Source organism: Ovis aries, chromosome 11 (genome assembly GCF_016772045.2).
Source record: "Ovis aries strain OAR_USU_Benz2616 breed Rambouillet chromosome 11, ARS-UI_Ramb_v3.0, whole genome shotgun sequence".
NCBI lineage: Eukaryota > Metazoa > Chordata > Mammalia > Artiodactyla > Bovidae > Ovis > Ovis aries.
Genome location: NC_056064.1, coordinates 30106761 through 30126863, shown reverse-complemented (window position 1 = coordinate 30126863; position 20103 = coordinate 30106761). Strand labels below are relative to the sequence as shown.

Below are 20103 nucleotides of genomic sequence, written 5' to 3'. Positions count from 1 at the left end.
CTCTGTTGCTAGGAGACCATCTGAGGGGCTGGTTTCCAGTCTAATCTAGCGGATTCGAGGTGCTCTCGTGTGACTGTCCAGGGCAATGGCTTTTTGATGAGGTACGTGGAAGCGCGGTCAAAGGTATAAATGCTGGTAAAGGAGGCTGCTGGCTAAAGTCACATTAAATTCTTTAGAGGTCTCCAGTCACTGAAAGTATTATGGTTCTCCCACCTGCTCCCGAAATGTGTAATGCAAAGGTAAAACAATGTCAAATATAAGGGAATTCAGCCAAGTTTTTATAGCTTTTCCATGATAACTGAAATGTTTTATAACAGTGCTTGTGTGGCTACTGAGCATTTAGAATGTGCTGTGTTACTGGGGAACTGGATGTTTCATTTTAGCTAATGTTAATTACTTCAAAATGAAATGATCACATGTGGCTAGGAGCTGTCATATTAGGCAGCTTAGCTTTAGAATTCTAATACCAATTATGAAAAAGTAAAATAGTTTTACTGTCCTGCTTTGTTCGTTTCTTAACTGTGTGGTTAATCTGACAAATGGGGCCTCAAACTCTGACATCACATTAATTTCCATGAGTATGGCAGCAGTTAGTTCTTTTTAAAATTTTTTTTTATTTTTTGGCTGCACTGTGCAGCATGTGGAATCTTAGTTTCCTGGCCAGAAATTGAACCCAGTCCCCCTAAACTGGGGGGTGCGCAGTCTTAACCACCAGACTGCTAGGCAAGTCCCAGCAATCAGTAAACGCAGCAAAGCACTATTAAATATATAGTGTCTTCAGGGCCTCCCCATCCTATGGGGGTCTTGTCTATGTCTGGATCTTGTCTTCAGAAAGATATAATGTGAAGCACCTCCCCTGACCTCAGAAACTAGCATTTGTCACCTGCCAAGTCCTCCATGATCAGGATATAAAGAGCTTGGCCTGTTGTGTGCCTGGGGTGAGAATAGGACAAGGAAGGGGACAACCTGTGCAGCTGGAGGCCTGCAGGTCTGAAGTGAGTCTCTCTCTGTCCTACCAGCCTAACTTAAGTCACCAATCTGAGAATGCAGACTTCCTGGGTAAAAAGAACATTTATAATGGGCTTCAAAGGAATATTAACAGAAGAAGCACTTATTCAAGGAGGCTAGGCTAATAAGACCCCCTCAGGAAAGGTCAGTGGCTGGAAAGTAAAATGATTGATTTAATAATAACAGGGGCATGGAAGGTGCTGTGATTAAGAGTGTCCACTTTACACCATGAATCTTTAAGTTTGTACAGTGTGTTTTCTCAGTGCTGGATTAAACAGTAGGCAGACCAACCAAGAATGAATAGACAAAGCAGAAGCACTGAAACAATTTTTTAAATGGATTTGATAGTTGACATTTCTGAAAAAAGCATCAGAGAAAAATAGAAATGTTGGGGTCTTCTTACACATATCATAGTTTAGTTGGGTTTTAATTTTGCAGATAGAAAGACATCCTTATTGTTTTCATGCTTGGCGACTCCAGATGTGAGTCCTGCTCATGCTTTGTGTGTAGAGAGAATTTAGGGTCATTAAGTTCCTATAAACTCTTCAGACAAAATTCCTGCCTCCCCGTCCCCTTCATGACCCATTTTATCTTTCATTCTCTATGTCCCTTTGCCCAGTATATAAAATAATAGACACAGAAGCCTGTGGTGATGACTTAAAAGTATCTGAGAGTGAAGGCTCCAGGACACTGGCGATGTCAGGTTTTGCTTTTTTTTTTTTTTCTGTTGAGCATTATATTGTCTCCATTTTAAAAAGAGATTGAGGGGGACATCTATATGGGACTTAATGAAAACAGTCAACATTGTCTTTCTATTGTGGAATTATGGTATGAAAAGTAAAAGTTACAAGTGTATATTAGTTATCTGTTGCTGTGTAACAGATTCCCCCCGAAGGTAGCAGCTTAAAATAGCGATAGACTATTGTATTATCTCACACAGTTTATAGTGAGTCAAGAATATGGGATCAGTTTGGCTGGGTAGTTCTGGCTCAGGATGTCTCATAGTGTTTCAGACAAGATGACATCAGGGGCTACATCATCTGAAAGCTTGACTGGGGCTGGAGGAACCACTTCCAAGATGGCTCATGCCCATGACTGGTGAATCAGTGCTAACTCTCAGGAGGCTGCAGTTTCTCAGCATGTGGAGCTCTCCCCTGGCTGCTTGAATGTCTTTGTAACACCTTGGCTGCCTTGCCCTAGCCCTGGTGATCTGAGAGCAAGACAAGTCCCAGTGTCTCTTAATGATTTGCTTTGAAGGTCCCATGCTGTCATTTCTGCAATAATCCCATTAGTTACAGAGTTTCACCCTATTCCCTGTGAAAGAGAACCACACCAGGATGTGAATACCAGGGCATAAGAACCATTGAGCGCTCTCTGAGAGGCTGGCCACTATGGAGGTATTAAAGAAGATGTTGAATCTGTGTAATTGTTCAGATGAAATAATTGTCATTTCTTTAAGAGGCTTGAACTTGCTTCAGTAGGCATTGCATTTTGTATATCAGATGTTTTGCTTGAAATGGCTGGGCACAATTCCTGTGTAACACTTTTAAATAATGATCTCTTTACATTCTGGATAGTCATCATTGACAAGGTTTCTTCATGCAAGCAAGTAATGCAAAATTTAAAGCCCTTTAGAATTATTTGAAAGTGAACAGGTGACATTATATTTACATAATCTAACAGCTCTTCCTTTTCTTTGTTGACAAATGTTCTGTTGAGATTTCTTGTGTGCTGCTAGTGGATACTGAATCTAAATCAACCTTTCTGTATCAAATATTTGAAAGTAATGATTCAGTTTTCATTCAAAGAACATGTGTGCCTTGTTAGAATGGTCTCCTCCCAGCCACCTTGAATGCCCTAAGTGAAGATGTCAGACAGTTGTGGGCCAGATATATTAGATACATCCAGAAGGAGAGTCCAGACTACTTGGGGCTCCACGCTGGAGATACGTATAAGAATAGTGATTGTTATGCTGTGCATAAAAGCAAAATTAGGGGGAAAAAAAACAAGTGTTCATCCATGATAGAATGTATAAATAAATTATGGTGTACTATTCATAGGGGCTTCCCCCGTGGCTCAGTGCAGAAGATGCAGGAGATGTGGGTTTGATCCTCACTCAGGAAGATCCTCAGGAGGAGGGCATGGCAACCCACTCCAGTATTTTTGCCTGGAGAATCCCTATGGACAGAGGAGCCTAGTGTGCTATAGTCCATGGGGTCGCAAAGAGTCAGACACAACTGAAGCGACTGAGCACACACGTACTGTTCATAGAATAAAGTACTACACAGCAGTAGAAGCAAATAGGCTATAGCTGCACTCATGAACAGGATGACTCTCAAAAGCATGATGTTAAACAAAAAAAAGCAAGTTACAGATGAGTGTATTAGAGTATATTTATTAGAAGTTTCAACCTAAATGAAACAAAGAATATATTTTCAGATATATATGTAGTCATCTAGAGAAAAGGGAGGGGGTGATTATCACAAAATTTGGATTTTGATCCCTTCTTGTTGGGGTCAGAGACATGGGATAGTAGAGCTGTTATGTTCCTGGTAATGTTTTATTTCTTAACCTGGCTTATGTGTTTTCATTTTATCATTTTACTTAAACTGTACGTAATTCTGTACTTGTTTGAATGTATGATATACTTCACAATTATAAAAAATAGAAAAGGAGGTGTCATTTCTTATACTCTGAGTATTGTGGGGCAGTTCATTTCAGTTGTCGTTTAGTCGCTGAGTCGTCTCCAACTCTTTTGCGATCCCATGGACTGTAGCCCTCCAGGTTCCTCTATCCGTGGGACTTTGGGAATAAATGCTTATAATTCACTAGATTTCTAAGATTAAATGTCAAATATTTTTTAAATGTTAATTGATCAATTTTACAAATTTTTACTTAGGTCTATTACTGGTGACTTCTTTCTCATCAGATCTATCTTACTTTACTTCTTGGCTCTGTTCAACCCAGGAGAGCCCAGATTCACTGATCTCTTTGCTTCCATGACAGCTTCCTCTTGTCAGCTACTTCCTCTCGTACTCTCTTTTTGCCCATCCCTTCCATACAGGTGTTGCTCTGGCATCTCTCAGAGCTCCTAGTCCCCCACTTTCAAATGTCTCCTTGTATGTACTTACTCATCCAAGGCAGCAATTCTTCCCTTTATGCTGCTGCTGCTGCTGCTAAGTCACGGCAGTCCTGTCCGACTCTGTGCGACCCCATAGACGGCATGCTAATGGCCCCCAAACCCACATCTCCAGCCCAGAATTAGAGAGGTATACCATTGTAGGATAATACCCGTGTTCTGTTCAAAGCTATATAGAAATTATTCCACAGTTTCCTAAAACTCATTCTTGGAGAGAATTCCAAAGCCAGCTTGATTTTTGATCCTTTGTAGGTAACATTTTGAAACGACATGATTGTTTAAGGAAGTTTTTGTCCTCCCTTTTTATTTCTGTGATTTTAAAAAATGTTTTAGGATATAGATAATGTCCCATTGAATGGATTTCTGCCTGAAATTATGACAGGCTGTTTGGTTCTCATAATGACGGGTTTCTTCACAGCACGATTTATTGTTGCAGGGAATCTTTGGCTCTGTTGGCACTCTCTGGTCTGGTTTTCTGATCATGTAAACCGGTAGCGTGTGCTAACTATTACAAGTAGGGGGTGCATTTTGAAATACTAATTGAGGTTTTCTATTCCTGTGTGTTTGGATGTTGCCCTGTGGCTCTTTTACTTGGTGAGTTAGTGACATTTAATGCCTCGGGGAGTGTGACCAAAGCCTGAAACAGTCCATTGAATTTCTCAATCCTTTTAAACACTGAGCAGAGACAGTAGCGAAGAAAGCCATGCTACTTCTTTTCTTTTATTGTAAAAGCCAAGCACTTAAGGAGGAGAAAAGGTTTGTGTTGCTCCTTTGATTCAATTCCAAGAGCTTGCCTTTGAATACGCAGGGCAGAGTCTGAAGGAATAAGAGGTTAGAATGTGAATGCTAAGCTGTAGATGGATAAGAGCCAGTGGTGACTTGATAAACAGATTTCCTTAAAAGGAGAAATGAGAACTCTTGCTAGGATTGGAGTAGGGGGACTTCCCCAATAGCTCAATGGGTAAAGAATCTATGTGATTTGGCTTAAGCTAACAGGATTATTTCATTCCCTTGGGGCAGTCACCAGTTTTGCAATGGACATGTGACCCCACTGGGCCTTCCAAGGTGTCTCAGTGGTGAAGAATTCATCTGCCCATGTAGGAGACACAAGAGATGTGGGTTCAATCCCCTGATTGGGAAGATCCCCCAGAGAAGGAAATGGCAATCCACTCCAGTGTTCTTGCCTGGAAAATCCCATGGACAGAGGAGTCTGGTGGGCTATAGTCCACGGGGCGGCGAAAGAGTTGGACACGACTTAAGCAACTAAACAACATGTGACTCCATCAAAAGAGCAGAGTCAGACCCAAGGCTTTGGTTTGACTGTTGGGATAAATAATTTCTTTCTAGTTCCTCTTGGACTTGAACCTAGAAGGATAAGGGCTGCCAGGGTCCAGCCCCGGTGGATCCAGGGAATTCGAAGGGTGGACGGCGTCGGCGTGGAAAGACTTGTTTATTTATTAATGTAAGATTAGATTAAGAAACTGTAGCGTAGTAAGAAGATTAAGTGGAGGAAGAGGGCTGAATAGCTTGGTTTACGCGGAAGACCAATAAAATTCCAGACAAGGAATTTGCACCATCTACGTTGGGCCACCGGCGCCCGCTTGAATATCTAAGGGTGCCTCGCCTTAAGCTCCCTTTCTCGCGGGTCTTAACAGCCAGGGCAAGTAAGTAGACCTGGCGAGCCTCCGCGCCCCAGGTGGAGATTCAGCCTGAAGTTAAAGTAAAGAGCAGAGAGAAGGAAAGGGAGAGAAGAAGAAAGAGAGAGAGAGAGACACGGGGGAGCCAGAGCCCCAAGAAACCAGGCCGGGAGACTAGTTAGAGAAGCTGGTCCAAGAAGCTGGCCCCACCCTTTATTGTTCAGAAGGCCTTTTATACTTTTGATAAAACACAGATATCAATGGGTAACACAAGATTATGTAGCTGTTCACAGCTCAGGCTCTTTCTATACATCATTTTGTATACAAAAGGTCTCAGGTGATTTACATTATCTTCTGGCCAAGAGGCTTGTTAACACCTTTTGGCTCTTTTCCTTAATGAATGTTAATCTTGTTTCCCCTGAAGTGTTTTTCTTTAATCTACATCTCCTTAAAGCATTAACATTAAAGTTACATCTCTATAGAACAAAGGTGCAGTGGGATATAACAAAGAAGGTACTTAACTCAAAGATCTAATGTTGCTAATACAAGGTCTACTACTTGTTTTTCTGTATACCAACTATATCTACAAATAAAGGATGTGAAAATTTGGCAGCAAATATTGACTCAACAAATGAAACCTTTAATCAGTCCTAAAAAGATTTTGACTCCTCGGAAGCTCCTACATTCCTAGGATGTTTTAAGCTTCCTGTGCCTCCTGCGGTCAGGAGGCCTCAAACAATCACACGCGCAGCTGTACGAGTCCTGCAGGCAGGCTAGAAAGCCATCAGAGGGTTTTTTGGATTGAAACACTCTTTCAAATGCAGAAGATTAAAGCCCTGAATTGACTTTTTCCAGAAAATGTCAGAAGAGTGGAGAAGCAGAGCACAAAAGCCGGCAGATTTTTGTTGGGGTACATGCTTAGGAATTTCCAGAGGGGTCCCTGAAGTCTGAGCACGCCTTGCGTATGTCAGCTTCCTTCCTCATGACCTTGTCACGGGCGGGATTCCTCACACTGGCTCCCGGCAAAGGGCAGGGCTTCAAACCAGTCAATCCTAAGGAAATCAATCCTGAGTATTCATTGGAAGGACTGAGGCTGAAGCTCCAATACTTTGGCCACCTGATGCAAAGAACTGACTCTTTAGAGAAGATCCTGATGGAAGAACTGACTGATTAGAGAAGACTCTGATGCTGGAAAGGATTGAAGGCAGGAGGAGAAGGGGACAGAGGATGAGATGGTTAGATGGGATCACTGACTCGATGTGTTGCAGGAAGGTGGACCCCTTCCAGGGCCCGAAACTGGGCTCTTGTCTAACACTCAGAAATGAATCGTCTGAGGAGACACATGTGCTGACAAAGCAAGAGATTTTATTGGGAAAGGGCACCCGGGTGGAGAGCAGTAGGGTAAGGGAACCCAGGAGAACTGCTCTGCCGCGTAGCTCACAGTCTCGGGTTTTATGGTGATGGGATTAGTTTCCGGGAGGTCTTTGGCCAATCGTTCTAATTCAGCATCTTTCCTGGTGGTGCATGCATTACTCAGCCAAGATGGATGCTAGCGAGAGGGATTCTGGGAAGTGGACGGACACGCCGTGTCTCCTTTCCACCTTTCCCAAACTCTTCCGGTTGGTGGGGGCTTATTAGTTCCGTATTCCTTATCAGGATCTCCTGTCATAAAACAACTCATGCAAATGGTTACTACGGTGCCTGGCCAGGGTGGGCAGTTTCAATCAGTGTGCTTTCCCTAACAGATGGACATGAGTTTAAGCAAACTCCAGGGAAGCCTGGCGTGCTGCAGTCCATGGGGTTGCAAAGAGTCAGCTGTGACTTAGCAACTGAACTGATTTGAATGGGACCACCTTGATGCTGCAAAACTGCTGCACTCAATATGCCAGCAAATTTGGAAAACTCAGCAGTGGCCATAGGACTGGAAAAGGTCAGTTTGCATTCCAATCCCAAAGAAAGGCAATGCCAAAGAATGCTCAAACTACCGCACAGTTGCACTCATCTCACATGCTAGTAAAGTAATGCTCAAAATTCTCCAAGCCAGGCTTCAGCAATACATGAACCGTGAACTTCCAGATGTTCAAGCTGGTTTTAGAAAAGGCAGAGGAACCAGAGATCAAATTACCAACATCTGCTGGATCATGGAAAAAGCTAGAGAGTTCCAGAAAAACATCTATTTCTGCTTTATTGACTATGCCAAAGCCTTTGACTGTGTGGATCACAATAAACTGTGGAAAATTCTGAAAGAGATGGGAATACCAGACCACCTGACCTGCCTCTTGAGAAATCTGTATGCAGGTCAGCAAACAACAGTTAGAACTGGACATGGAACAACAGACTGGTTCCAAATAGGGAAAGGAGTACGTCAAGGGAAGTGGACGGACACTGTATATTGTCTGTATATTGTCACCCTGTGTATTTAACTTCTATGCAGAGTACATCATGAGAAACGCTGGACTGGAAAAAACACAGGTTGGAATCAAGATTGCCGGGAGAAATATCAATAACCTCAGATACGTAGATGACACCACCCTTATGGCAGAAAGTGAAGAGGAACCTAAAAGCCTCTTGATGAAAGTGAAAGTGGAGAGTGAAAAAGTTTGCTTAAAGCTCAACATTCAGAAAATGAAGATCATGGCATCCGGTCCCATCACTCCATGGGAAATAGATGGGGAAACAGTGGAAACAGTGTCAGACTGTATTTAGGGGGACTCCAAAATCACTGCAGATGGTGACTGCAGCCATGAAATTAAAAGATGCTTACTCTTCTGAACAAATGTTATGACCAACCTAGATAGCATATTCAAAAGCAGAGACATTACTTTGCCGACTAAGGTCTGTCTAGTCAAGGCTATGGTTTTTCCTGTGGTCATGTATGGATGTGAGAGTTGGACTGTGAAGAAGGCTGAGCGCCAAAGAATTGATGCTTTTGAACTGTGGTGTTGGAGAAGACTCTTGAAGAGTCCCTTGGACTGCAAGGAGATCCAACAGTCCATTCTGAAGGAGATCAACCCTGGGATTTCTTTGGAAGGAATGATGCTAAAGCTGAAACTCCAGTACTTTGGCCACCTCATGCAAAGAGTTGACTCATTGGAAAAGACTCTGATGCTGGGAGGGATTGGGGGCAGGAGGAGAAGGGGATGACAGAGGATGAGATGGCTGGATGGCATCACTGACTTGATGGATGTGAGTCTGAGTGAACTCTAGGAGTTGGTGATGGACAGGGGGGCCTGGCGTGCTGCGATTCATGGGGTCGCAAAGAGTCGGACACGACTGAGCAACTGAACTGAACCTTGGTACCATGAGGGGAAGAGTCATCTGAAAATGGAACAGAAAGGACTTCCCTGGGGGTCCTGTGGTTTAGACTCCACACTTCCACAGCAGGGGCCATGGGTTCAGTCCCTGGGGAGCTAAGATCCCACATGCTGCACTGCATAAGCAAAAAGTTAAAAAAAATTTTAAAAAGAAAAAGGAAAATGGAGCAAGAAATGAAGATGGACAGCAAAGGGATTCAGCCAGGAATCCCTATTGAAACACTGTTAATTGGCTATACTCCAATATAAAATAAAGAGTTTTAAAACATCTACTTATCTATTTTGCCTGTTTGTTAACCCAGCATTAAAACAGTTTTTAAAAGCCTGTCAAAGGATGCCCATTGAAGCAATGATCTTTAAAAGGAAAGAAAGAAATGGAGAAGAGAAAGCAGTTGCTGACAACACTGTTTGAGTCCCCACTGGACTCTTCATTGACGTGAGCAAAGACATCCCCTCCCCAGAAAGCCAGTTGCTGTCCCTCTTACGTATGAGTCACAACTGATGCAACTGTCAGGGAAAGAAACATTTCTTCAGGAAAGAGGAGAGATGAAGATGTATTTTGGAATCCATCAGGGAGATGCTTGAGAGAAAACACAAAAGGGCCTCTTCCTGGAACAGTTCCTACGGGACACGTGAAGGGTGAAACTTCAGTTGCTTTGTTTGTCATATAAGGACTCCAGATCACGGACTCTGTTCTTGATTTTCACCCTGCTTTTAAATCGAGGCAGTGAACCAGAAATTAACACAGGCACAGTTCCCTGTGTTTATTCACCATTCAATGTTTAATTCCCAGAAGGATGAAAGAAATACTTACTTAATTAAACGTGCTGAACAATAACCATCCTCACTTGCTTTTCACGTAGACTTGTCTCACAGAAATGCGCCGTGAAGAGTCGATGAAGCTATTTTTAAAGAAATGAATTTCTCACACCACTTAATTGTAATAATCTATAGAGTGTAACTGTACATTTTCCACCCCAGGAAACAGGTGGGCAGACAAGGAAAGCTGCAGAAAGCACACATTCTCAGCTCTTTTTGTATGTGTGTGATTGCGAGAATTCTTAGGGCTTGGCATTCACTTTGGTCCTCAGCTATGAGCCTCTTGATTTCAAAAAAAATAGTATATTTCAGATGCCTGTGGTGCTAACCCTTCCGGTGGGGTGATTACATATTTTCTAAATATACATCTTCAGTTGTGACTGCATCATGAAATGAAGTAGGACCTGTATTATCAAACATCTGAAAATTTCTGTTCACCCCTGAGCTGGTCATGTGGGTGGGTGTAGAATGAGGAGGGGGCTGGAAAAGAGTTGTGATTAGAAAATGAAATCTATTCTTCATGGTGCTTGGAACTAAGGAGAAGAGAAAAGATCCTTGATTCTTTATCTTCATTGTTATCTGCTCTCATATGCAAAGATAACTTTCCTGATTTTTCTCCGGGAAAGAGGAAGTTCTCAGTTCTTTTCCATTCTCTTCCTCTTCTTCGGGGGACAACGCCCTTCCTAACAGGACACATAGAACTAGATGGGCCAAGTTACTTCTAGGATATAACAGATATCCCCAAGAATTTTCCAAGGGGTTACAGAGATCTGTCTAGTCAAAGCTGTGTTTTTTGTGTTTTTTTTTTTTTTTTTTTTTTACAGTAGTCACATATGGATGTGAGAGTTGGACTATAAGGAAAGCTGAGTGCCAAAAAATTGATGCTTTTGAACTGGTGTTGGAGAAGACTCTTGAGCGTCTCTTGGGCTGCAAGGAGATCCAACCAGTCCATCCTAAAGGAAATCAGTTCTGAATATTCATTGGAAGGACTAATGCTGAAGCTGTAGCTCCAATACTTTGGCCGCCTGATGCAAAGAACTGACTCTTTTGAAAAGACCTTGATGCTGGGAAACATTAAAGGCAGGAGGAGAAGGGGACAACAGAGGATGAGCTGGTTGGATAGCACCACTGACTCAATGGACATGAGTTTGAGTAAGCTCCGGGAGTTGGTGATGGACAGGGAAGCCTGGTGTGCTGCAGTCCATGGGGTCACAGGTTCAGACACGACTGAGCAACTGAACTGAGCTGAACAGATGAGTGGGAGCTTCCCTGGTGACTCAGCGGTAAAGAGTTCATTCAGTCGCTCAGTGGTAAAGGATCTGCCTGCCAGTGCAGAAGACAGGCATTTGGTTCGATCCCTGGGTCAGGAAGACCCCCAGGTGAGGAAATGGCAACCCACTCCAATATTCTTGCCTGGAGAATCCCCATGGACGGAGGCATCTGGTGGGCTACAGTCCATAGAGTCGTAAGAGTCAGACGTGACCTAGTGACTAAGCCATCACTCTAAGCCACGGATGTATGAGGGTGAGGAAGCCCAGCACTGACTGACTGACTAGGAGCTGCTATATTTTCAGTTGAGCAACCCAACCATGGTTCACACACATGTTGCGTTTGGCCAGAACACATTGGCCCAGAGAGTGTTTTCATTTTAAATGAATTGCTGCATTTAAAAATCAGTGTACTTTTCATCCTTTAATGTATTAAAAAAATTTTTTTTTGATGTGTTTATTTTATTTTTTTCTTTCTTTGTTTTTAATTTTTATTTTTACTCTATTTTACTTTATAATACTATATTGATTTTGCCATACATTGACACGAATCCGCCACGGGTTTACATGAGTTCCCAATCCTGAACCCCCTCCCACCTCCCACCCTATATCATCTCTCTGGATCATCCCTGTGCACCAGCCCCAAGCATCCTGTATCCTGTATAGAATATAGACTGGCGATTCATTTCTTACATGATAGTATATAAGGACAGGCCATTCTAGGCTGGCAGTTTTATGTCGTAGCGATTCACTAGAGGTGTGCTGCGCTGTCTGATTTAAAAATCATCTCTCCCTCCTAAGGGGTCTCACTTGTCTATATTGGGCCAACATTACAGATAGTCTAGAAATTGTGTCTTCTCAAAGGCAGGAGTTATTGTCTTATAAGGGATAAAGCAGGGAGTGAGGGGGATTAGGAGGACCAGAGAGGGTGTGCTTTTTCCAAGGGGAACAGCAGCCACTCACTCTGCCCACGGACCCCTGTTGCAACTGCCAATTTACCAATTCCTCAGTTGCAAGTGGGACTGATGGACTCTGCCTATCAGAAAGCTGTCAAAGCTGGGTCCAAGAAAGGAAGAAAAAGGGGGGCAAAGGTCAGAGCAGGTGATGCTCGACTCTGCCCCTTAAGGTGTGTGCCCAGTACACCTTCTCCCTTTGGTGCTTGAATCCACCACATTTAAGCCAAACCCTGGATGAGCAACGGGTCTCCCTTGTAGAGGAGGCTCTGCTGGAGGATGGTTAGGTTTCCTACTTTGTTTTCAGGAAACATGTGGCATCTTTATTCCCAGTGAGTCCTCCAGCCCCACTTATTTTAAAAATTAAAAGGATAAATTTTACTTTTTCCATAATAAAGGGAATGCATGTTCATTATGGAAAATTAGGAAGATACATACAAGTAAAAGGAAATTTAAAAATTACCTAGACTCACCACCAATAGTTAAAACAACTCACTCTTAATAGTTAAGAGTAACTTTCTTCCAAACATTTTGCTACACAACACACACACACACACACACACACACACACAGATACATTTATATACAAAGTGATCTTATGATGTTTATAACATTGCCTATGCTGATTATGTTCTGATTATAAAAGTAATACATGCTCATTATAGAAAACTAGAAATTATCAAGAATTTAAAGAAATAACTATAAATCAAATAGAGTCCCCACCGCTTAGTGATAATTGATTTGTTGCTATTATTTACTTACTCTTTTATCTGTGCATTTTATACATACATATGATTCAGAGTTTTTAAAGTATAGTATAAACAGAATAATCACAGTGCTAGATGAACGATGAATAGAAAAGGGGAACTTGTGACAAATACTAGCTACTGCCAAGTAGTTTATTAGCTTCTGTGTATGTATACATATATGTGCATGTATACTTGTATGCACATATATATATTTTGGTTCACTGTGTGGCATGTAGGATCCTGAGTCCAAGGATCAAACCTGTGCCCCCTGCACTGGAAGGCAGAGTTTTAACCACTGGACCACCACGTAAGTCCTAATCTACAGATTTTTGTAAAAAACATTAATGATGTGGATAACTCAATATGGTTTTTGATCATCAGAAAATGACTCAGTCCTCAAGAGACCCCTGTGTTGCCCTGTGCAGTTGAAATTTTGAGGACAGGGTGAAAGTTCTGGTTCAGCACTGGATCCACGTGAGTCTCCCCGGTCTCCCCGCCTTCAGCATGAAGTCCTCCAATCCCTCCATGCAGTCGAGTCCTAGGGATCTCTCTGAAATAGAGCCTTGATCTTGTCACCATGCTTCCTACGGGCCTTGGTCTCTTTCTTGGGATAAGGCCAGACCCCTTAACAGTGGGGCACGCTGTAGTTCCTGCTCACGAGGAGACAACAGGAGGGTTGAATGAGTTAATACATGCAGAGTGCTTGGGAATCGTGCCTTGACTTAATGCCAACTATCACTGTTCTTCTTTTCTGCATTCTTTCTCCATACTGTGGGGGACAAGGCTACTCGTAGCCCTAGATTCATATCATTAAGACCCATTCCTTGAGAAGGAGGGAATTTTCTCTCTTTAAGTTTTGGTTTAAAAATGAAAGAATTGGACTGGTTAGGGCTTCCCTTGTGGCTCAGCGGGGTAAAGAATCTGCCTGCAATGTGGGAGACCTGGGTTGGATCCCTGGGTTAGGAAGATCCCCTGGAGATGGGAACAGCTACCCACTCCAGTTCTGGCCTGGAGGATTCCATGGACTGTATAGTCCATGGGATCGCAAAGAGCTGGACATGACAAAGTTGACTTTCACTTTCACTTTTACTTGGTCTGGTCTGCATCTTGCACCTGCGCTGGGAGTTGGCACGTGGTGGCCTCTAATACCCAGAGGCGTGTGGGGCACCACATGGTGGCTAGGGTGATGGAGGACGAAGAATCACATGTCTGTGTGCCACCTTCTCCCTTCCCATCCTAGCTCTCTGTAGGATTTTTCTGCTCCTGACATATTAAAGCCTCGTCTTCTTGTAGCCCATTGAGGATATCATGGTTTCTCATTCCTGCAGCTTTATGATCCTCTTTTGAGGCTTTTCCATGAATGTTTCCTCTACTTTGATCCAAGACATTGTGCAAAGGTCCCATGCCAGATGTGCTTATCTATATAATCATTACATGGTTTATATAATATCAAGCAAGTAAGTCCTACAACTTAATTCCTTCCTTCTATCCCCTACTTTCCAGGTTATTCTTAGAAAATGAGAAGTCATTTGGTCACTTCACAGCTTAATAATTAATATGCCTAGTTCATTAGAACATTAACAATTCCAAATTAATGCGGCACTAAACCATCTTCCTGGCCTACGCTCAGGTATACTGGGATTTGTCAGTGTCCCTTTGATAAGGGAGGGGTTGACCAGTGACAGTGGAGAAGGGGCAGCGTTTCCAGCCAGTTCCTCTGTGAGTGAGGTCATGCCTCTAGGTCACCCAGAGCACAGAGCTGAGATTCCTGTGCTTTAAAGCAGGTTTCCAGTAGCTGTTTTACACATGGTAGTACATATATGTCAGTCCTCCACCTCCCCTGCCTCTGAGGGGTGGTGTACAAAGTATCTGATCATTGCAGAAGCACATATCAAAATCTAGATATCTTCTCATAAGTCAGATACAAGGAAACTTGCAAAAGAGTGAAGTAATTCCACCCTTGTTACTGTATTTTTGGAAGGTAACAGTTATTTCTCACAGCAGTGTGTTATTATGTTCGCACATCATGGATTTATTGTTTTTATTTTAAAATGGCTTAATACATAGCTTTTTAAATGGTCTCCATTTTTGATTTATAGTATAATAAATGTATATAAATATGTTCCACCCAAGAAAAAGTTCTTAGGGGATCCTCAATACTTTTTTAAAAAATTGGAATATAAGTGCTTTAAAATGTGTTTCTGCTGTACAATGAAGTGAATTGGCTATTTTATATATATATATATATATATATATATATATATTTTTTTTTTTTTTTCCCCTCCCTCTTGGACCTCCCTCCTAGCTCCCCATCCCATCCTGCTAGGTCATACAGAGCACGGAGCTGAGATTCTTGTGCTTTATAGCAGGTTCCCACTAGCTGTTTTACACATGGTACTGTATATACGTCAGTCCTTCTTAAGAAAATAAGAGGTACTGATATCACAAAGCTTGAGAACCACTCTTGAAAGACGTTGGGTCTCAGGATATGGGTGTCCCAGGTTTAAAATTCATGACTGTAACTCAGAAATAACTCAGATATCTGTAACTCAGATATTTCTTCCTTTCTCTGTAACAGTGGTTCCATGCTGTCGTGGGATCTGAAATTCCTAATCTTCAGACATATCCTTCAGATTCCCAGCCAGGGCACTCATTGTCACCTGAGTGTCTTTGAGAGGTGGGAGCCTGGTGTTCAAGGTGGGGAAAGGGCTTTCTCGGGCAGGGCTTGCTCTATATAGATCTGTCTTGCTACCATTTCCAAGCTGCCATACCTGCCATATTCATCAGGAATTTTCCTCCCCGAAGCTGAGCAGAAGTCCATTCTGACCTCAGATCCTCCAATCTGTCTGGAGGATTCTGTTGTTCCCTGCCCTTGTCCCTCTATCCATAGGCGCCCACCCAATGGCGACGATCAGGACCCTCAGAGATACGTGTGTCTTGCTCTCTTGCTGTCTTCTGTGATTCTCCCTGAATCTCTTCTCTTGATGTAGGAAGATATTTCTCTCTGTCCTGTACAGCCGGGAAGGCCTCTCCCTCCACATTCTATATGCAGTCTACTCTGGTTTCTTATCAAGCAGGGCTCATTGATACTTAAAGGTCAGCTTTCAATATCATAGGAAACAATTTCTCTCCACTCTGTGGCTCTTGCAATTACATGACAAGTTTTGCTCCTGTGAGCTTGACGAAAGTCAATTTTGACAGTCAAGGTTAAACAAGCCTTCTTTCTCTGGTCTCTAGCTTTTCCCTAGGAGCAGAGAGGAGGTGGGTTACTGTTGTTTGGACTGGCGGGAGATAGAGTAGGGATAAAAGGAAACGGTGGGGGTGGGGAACCATCAGTTTAAAATCATCACTCTGTTGTCAGGAAATATTTTAATGCAATTTCACAGAATTCACTGTGATCACATCCTGTTCATTGTCTTCTCTGGAGTCTTAAGGTTGGAATTAAAAGAGTAGATGCTATGTTTGCGGGCTTCTTTCTTAATATCTCAAGGATGTCCCGTTGTAAAGAGACTGCTCAGGGTATGGACTCATCCTTCGCTTCTTTTTCAGAAAGCTGTCTACAACTCCAGGGGTGGTGGAGCATGTGATCCAAGGTTCCCTGACCACAGTGATGGGACCAGGGATAGACTCTTGACCCAAAAGGTAACAGATTGCATTTTCCAAGGATGATCATAGCCATCCCTTCCATCAGCATGCTTTTCTTACAGTGAAACCTTGCTATAGTCTCTTTAGGCAGTGGAATCTGTGTCCCCTCCCCCTTGAACCTGGGCAGAACTCCATGACTTAGAGCGTATACTATGTAACTTCTGAGGCTACAGCACATGACATGCTATAGCTTTTTACCTGACTTGCTCTCTCCATATCTTCCCTATGCCTACTCCCTCTCTTTCATCCTATCTCTATATACTTGCTCTGGAAACCTAGCTGCCATACGGTAAGGAAGCCCAGGCCGCATGGAGAGGATGCATGTAAGGGTTCCAATAGGTAATCCTGTTGAGGTCATGACCAGTACCTAACAGCCAGACAGGTGAGTGAGGAAACCATGGAGATGTCTCCAATCCCAATCACCACCCAACAGCAACCACATAAGGGACCTTTAGTGAGTCTTGTGTGGTTGAGCTCAGACAACCCTCAGAACCATGAGGGATTGCAACAGTAAAGAACTGTTGTTTGTGCTATTAAATTTGGGGAGCTTTGTCATGCAGCAGTGGATAACCAATACACAAGGGGAATCGTTTATAGAGATTTTTTGGATTTTTCCCCAGACTTTTAGAACTGAGGTACAAAGAGACTGTGTCAGCTTGCTACCTGGGTCAGACCTAGGAGAGTATGCAGATAGGACTGCGGAAGGTGTCACCTTAGTCAGGTTCAGCCATGTGTGAAAGGAAACACACGTGAGAGGAATGGAAATTTGCAGAGAGAAGGAAATGAAATAGGGAGAGTGTTGCTAGGGTTTTGGTTGATTTTCTTTTTCTTTTTCAAAGAAGTTCACTGAAAGCTAGTATATTATTATTACATTTTGGCTGCACAGCTGGGCCTGTGGGATCTTAATTCTCTGACCAGGGATCGAACTCACACCCCGCTGAGATGGAAGTGCAGAGTCAACCACAAGACTGCTGGGGAAGTCCCTGGATGGCTTTAAACTTCTTAGCTTTGAATAGGCCCACTTATATATTCCGAAAGGAAATCAGTCCTGAATATTCATTAGAAGGACTGATGTGGAAGCTGAAACTCTGATACTTTGGCCTCCTGATGCAAAGAACTGACTCATTTGAAAAGACCCTGATGCTGGGAAAGATTGAAGGCGGGAAGTGAAGGGGACAACAGAGGATGAGATAGTTGGATGGTATCACTGACTCAGTGGACATGAGTTTGCACAAACTCTAGGAGTTGGTGATGGACAGGAAGGCCTGGCATGCTGCAGTCTATGGGGTCCCAAAGAGTTGGACACAACTGAGCAACTGAACTGAACTGACTGATACATTCAAGAGTTAGATCCTGTGAGATGCTTTTATATCTAAAAATGATAATTAGTATTAAATTTATTTTCATTTAGTGTAATAATCATTATTAAATTAAATATTACTACTATTAATATTCTCATCTTTTGCCTTGACTAATTTCAATGACTTTTTGTTTCTTGCCAAATGACTCCTGATTAAAACATCTGCTAACCAATTTGAAATGGCTATGGACATACTGGGCTTCCCTTGTGGCTCGGTAAAGCCACCTGCAAATGTGGGAGATGCGAGTTCAGTCCCTGGGCTGGGACGATTTCCTGGAGAATGAAATGGCAACTGACTCCAGTATTCTTGCCTGGGAAATTCCATTTACAGAGGAGCCTGGCAGTCTACAGTCCGTGGGGTCTCAAAGAGTTGGACACAACTTAGCGACTAAACGACAACAGACATGCCACTGGCTTTATGTAGAGCAAATCCGCTGCAGGGAGGTTTTACCTGCTTTAAACCCTGAGAACCTTTTGAGGGTTTTGCCACAGAGGAGGACCATTTGCCTCTGTAAATTCCCAGTCTTTGGCTGTCAGCACAGCATGGCATCTGTGATGGTCACTGATGCTACCCACTGGATACTTCCTGCTCCTCCTCCAGCTGGAAGGTCACAAAACCACACGTCCTGGCTCCTCTGGGGTGGGTGCGACTGTGTAAGCAGACCAGAGTAGACTGATAAGTGTCACTTCTGGCTACCTTTTAAGGATCCTGGCCAGACCCTCCACAGCTCTCTTTTTTATCTCTGGAATGTGGCGGGCGGGGGGGGGGGGGGGGGGGGGGGGGGGGGGGGGGGGGGGGGGGGGGGGGGGGGGGGGGGGGGGGGGGGCGGGGAACATGACAGATAGTAAGGGCTCCAGCTGCCGCTGAGCCCTTGAGTAAGGACAGGGCAGGACCACAGAAAGAAGCCCCCGCTGATCTGCAGCAGAGTGCGAGTAGAAAATAACTTTTTGATGAAGGAGATTTGAGAGTTGTTTATCACTGTAGCAGAATCCAGCCTATCCTGCCTGATTCAGTGATTCTGCATCATCCATCACCAAGAAGACTGGGACCCTCCAGGGAAACCTCCCCACACAGCCCCTCCCGCTTCCTTCACAGTGGCCTCCATCTTGCTTCCTTAAGAAGTTCCAGAGGAGTCGCTCTTCCTCCTCTGCTCCTCCTACACCCCAGGGAATGGATCTGGTCCTGGGTCCCCATCCTCACCTGATTCTCCTTTCTCTTCAAATTTGAACACTCTCAGGTTTGTGCATTGGAGAAGGCAATGGCACCCCACTCCAGTGTTCTTGCCTGGAGAATCCCAGGGACGGGGGAGCCTGGTGGGCTGCTGTCTCTGGGGTCCCACAGAGTCGGACACGACTGAAGCGACTCAGCAGCAGCAGCAGCAGGTTTGTGCAGTCTTGAAAACTTCTCATCAACCTATCTGTTCTTCTATTAAACTTTCCGACAAATAGTTTTGGGCTTCCCAGGTGGTGCTGGTGGTAAAGAACCCACTTCCCAGTGCAGAAGACATAAGAGATGGAGGTTTGATCCCTGGGTCAGGAAGATCCCCTGGAAGAGGGGATGGCAACCCATGGTCAGAGGAGCCTGGTGGGCTATGGTACATAGGGTCACAAAGAGTCAGACACAGCTTCAGGGACTTAGCACGCATGCATGCACAGACAGTTTATACACCCTGCTTCAGTTTCTTATTTCTCAAATAGTTAATCCTCTGTAAACTCATTAAAAAAAAAGATTGAAGTATAGTTAATTTGCATTACTGTATTCGTTTCAGGTGTACAGCCAAGTGATTCAGTTATATGTATGTGTTTTTCAGATTTTTTTTTCCATTATAGGTTATTACAAGATATTAAATAGTTCCCTGTGCTGTATGGTAAATGCTTGTGTAAACTCATCTTTGTTCTGACCTCTTCGCTGAAGCTGGTTGCCTGAAATTGTTTGGCTACATAAATCAAGGCTGCTCTGATCCTCTGAATTCCAACTTTTTATTATCATAGGATTATAGAATTTCAAACTGAAAAAAAAAAATGCAGAGAATGGGCTTCTCAAACTGTGCATAGAGTCACCTAGGAGTCTTGTGGAAAAGCACTCTGGAGGCTCACCTAGAGATTCTGATTCAGTAGTTCTTGAGAAGGACTGGCAATGTGCATTGCCATGAGTTACCAATGGTACTGATGTTGCTGTGGACACACCGGGTTAAGTGACAGTGTTGGTTT

General features: G+C 43.4%; 1 long non-coding RNA gene across 1 annotated transcript; it reads left to right on the top strand.

Moving 5' to 3' along the window:
• The first annotated feature begins 37 nt into the window (after positions 1-37).
• LOC132657340 (uncharacterized) lies at positions 38-11634 on the top strand. Its single transcript, XR_009595335.1, has 2 exons — positions 38-101; positions 10742-11634. It is a non-coding gene; the product is annotated as an uncharacterized LOC132657340 (long non-coding RNA).
• The last annotated feature ends 8469 nt before the right edge of the window (positions 11635-20103 follow it).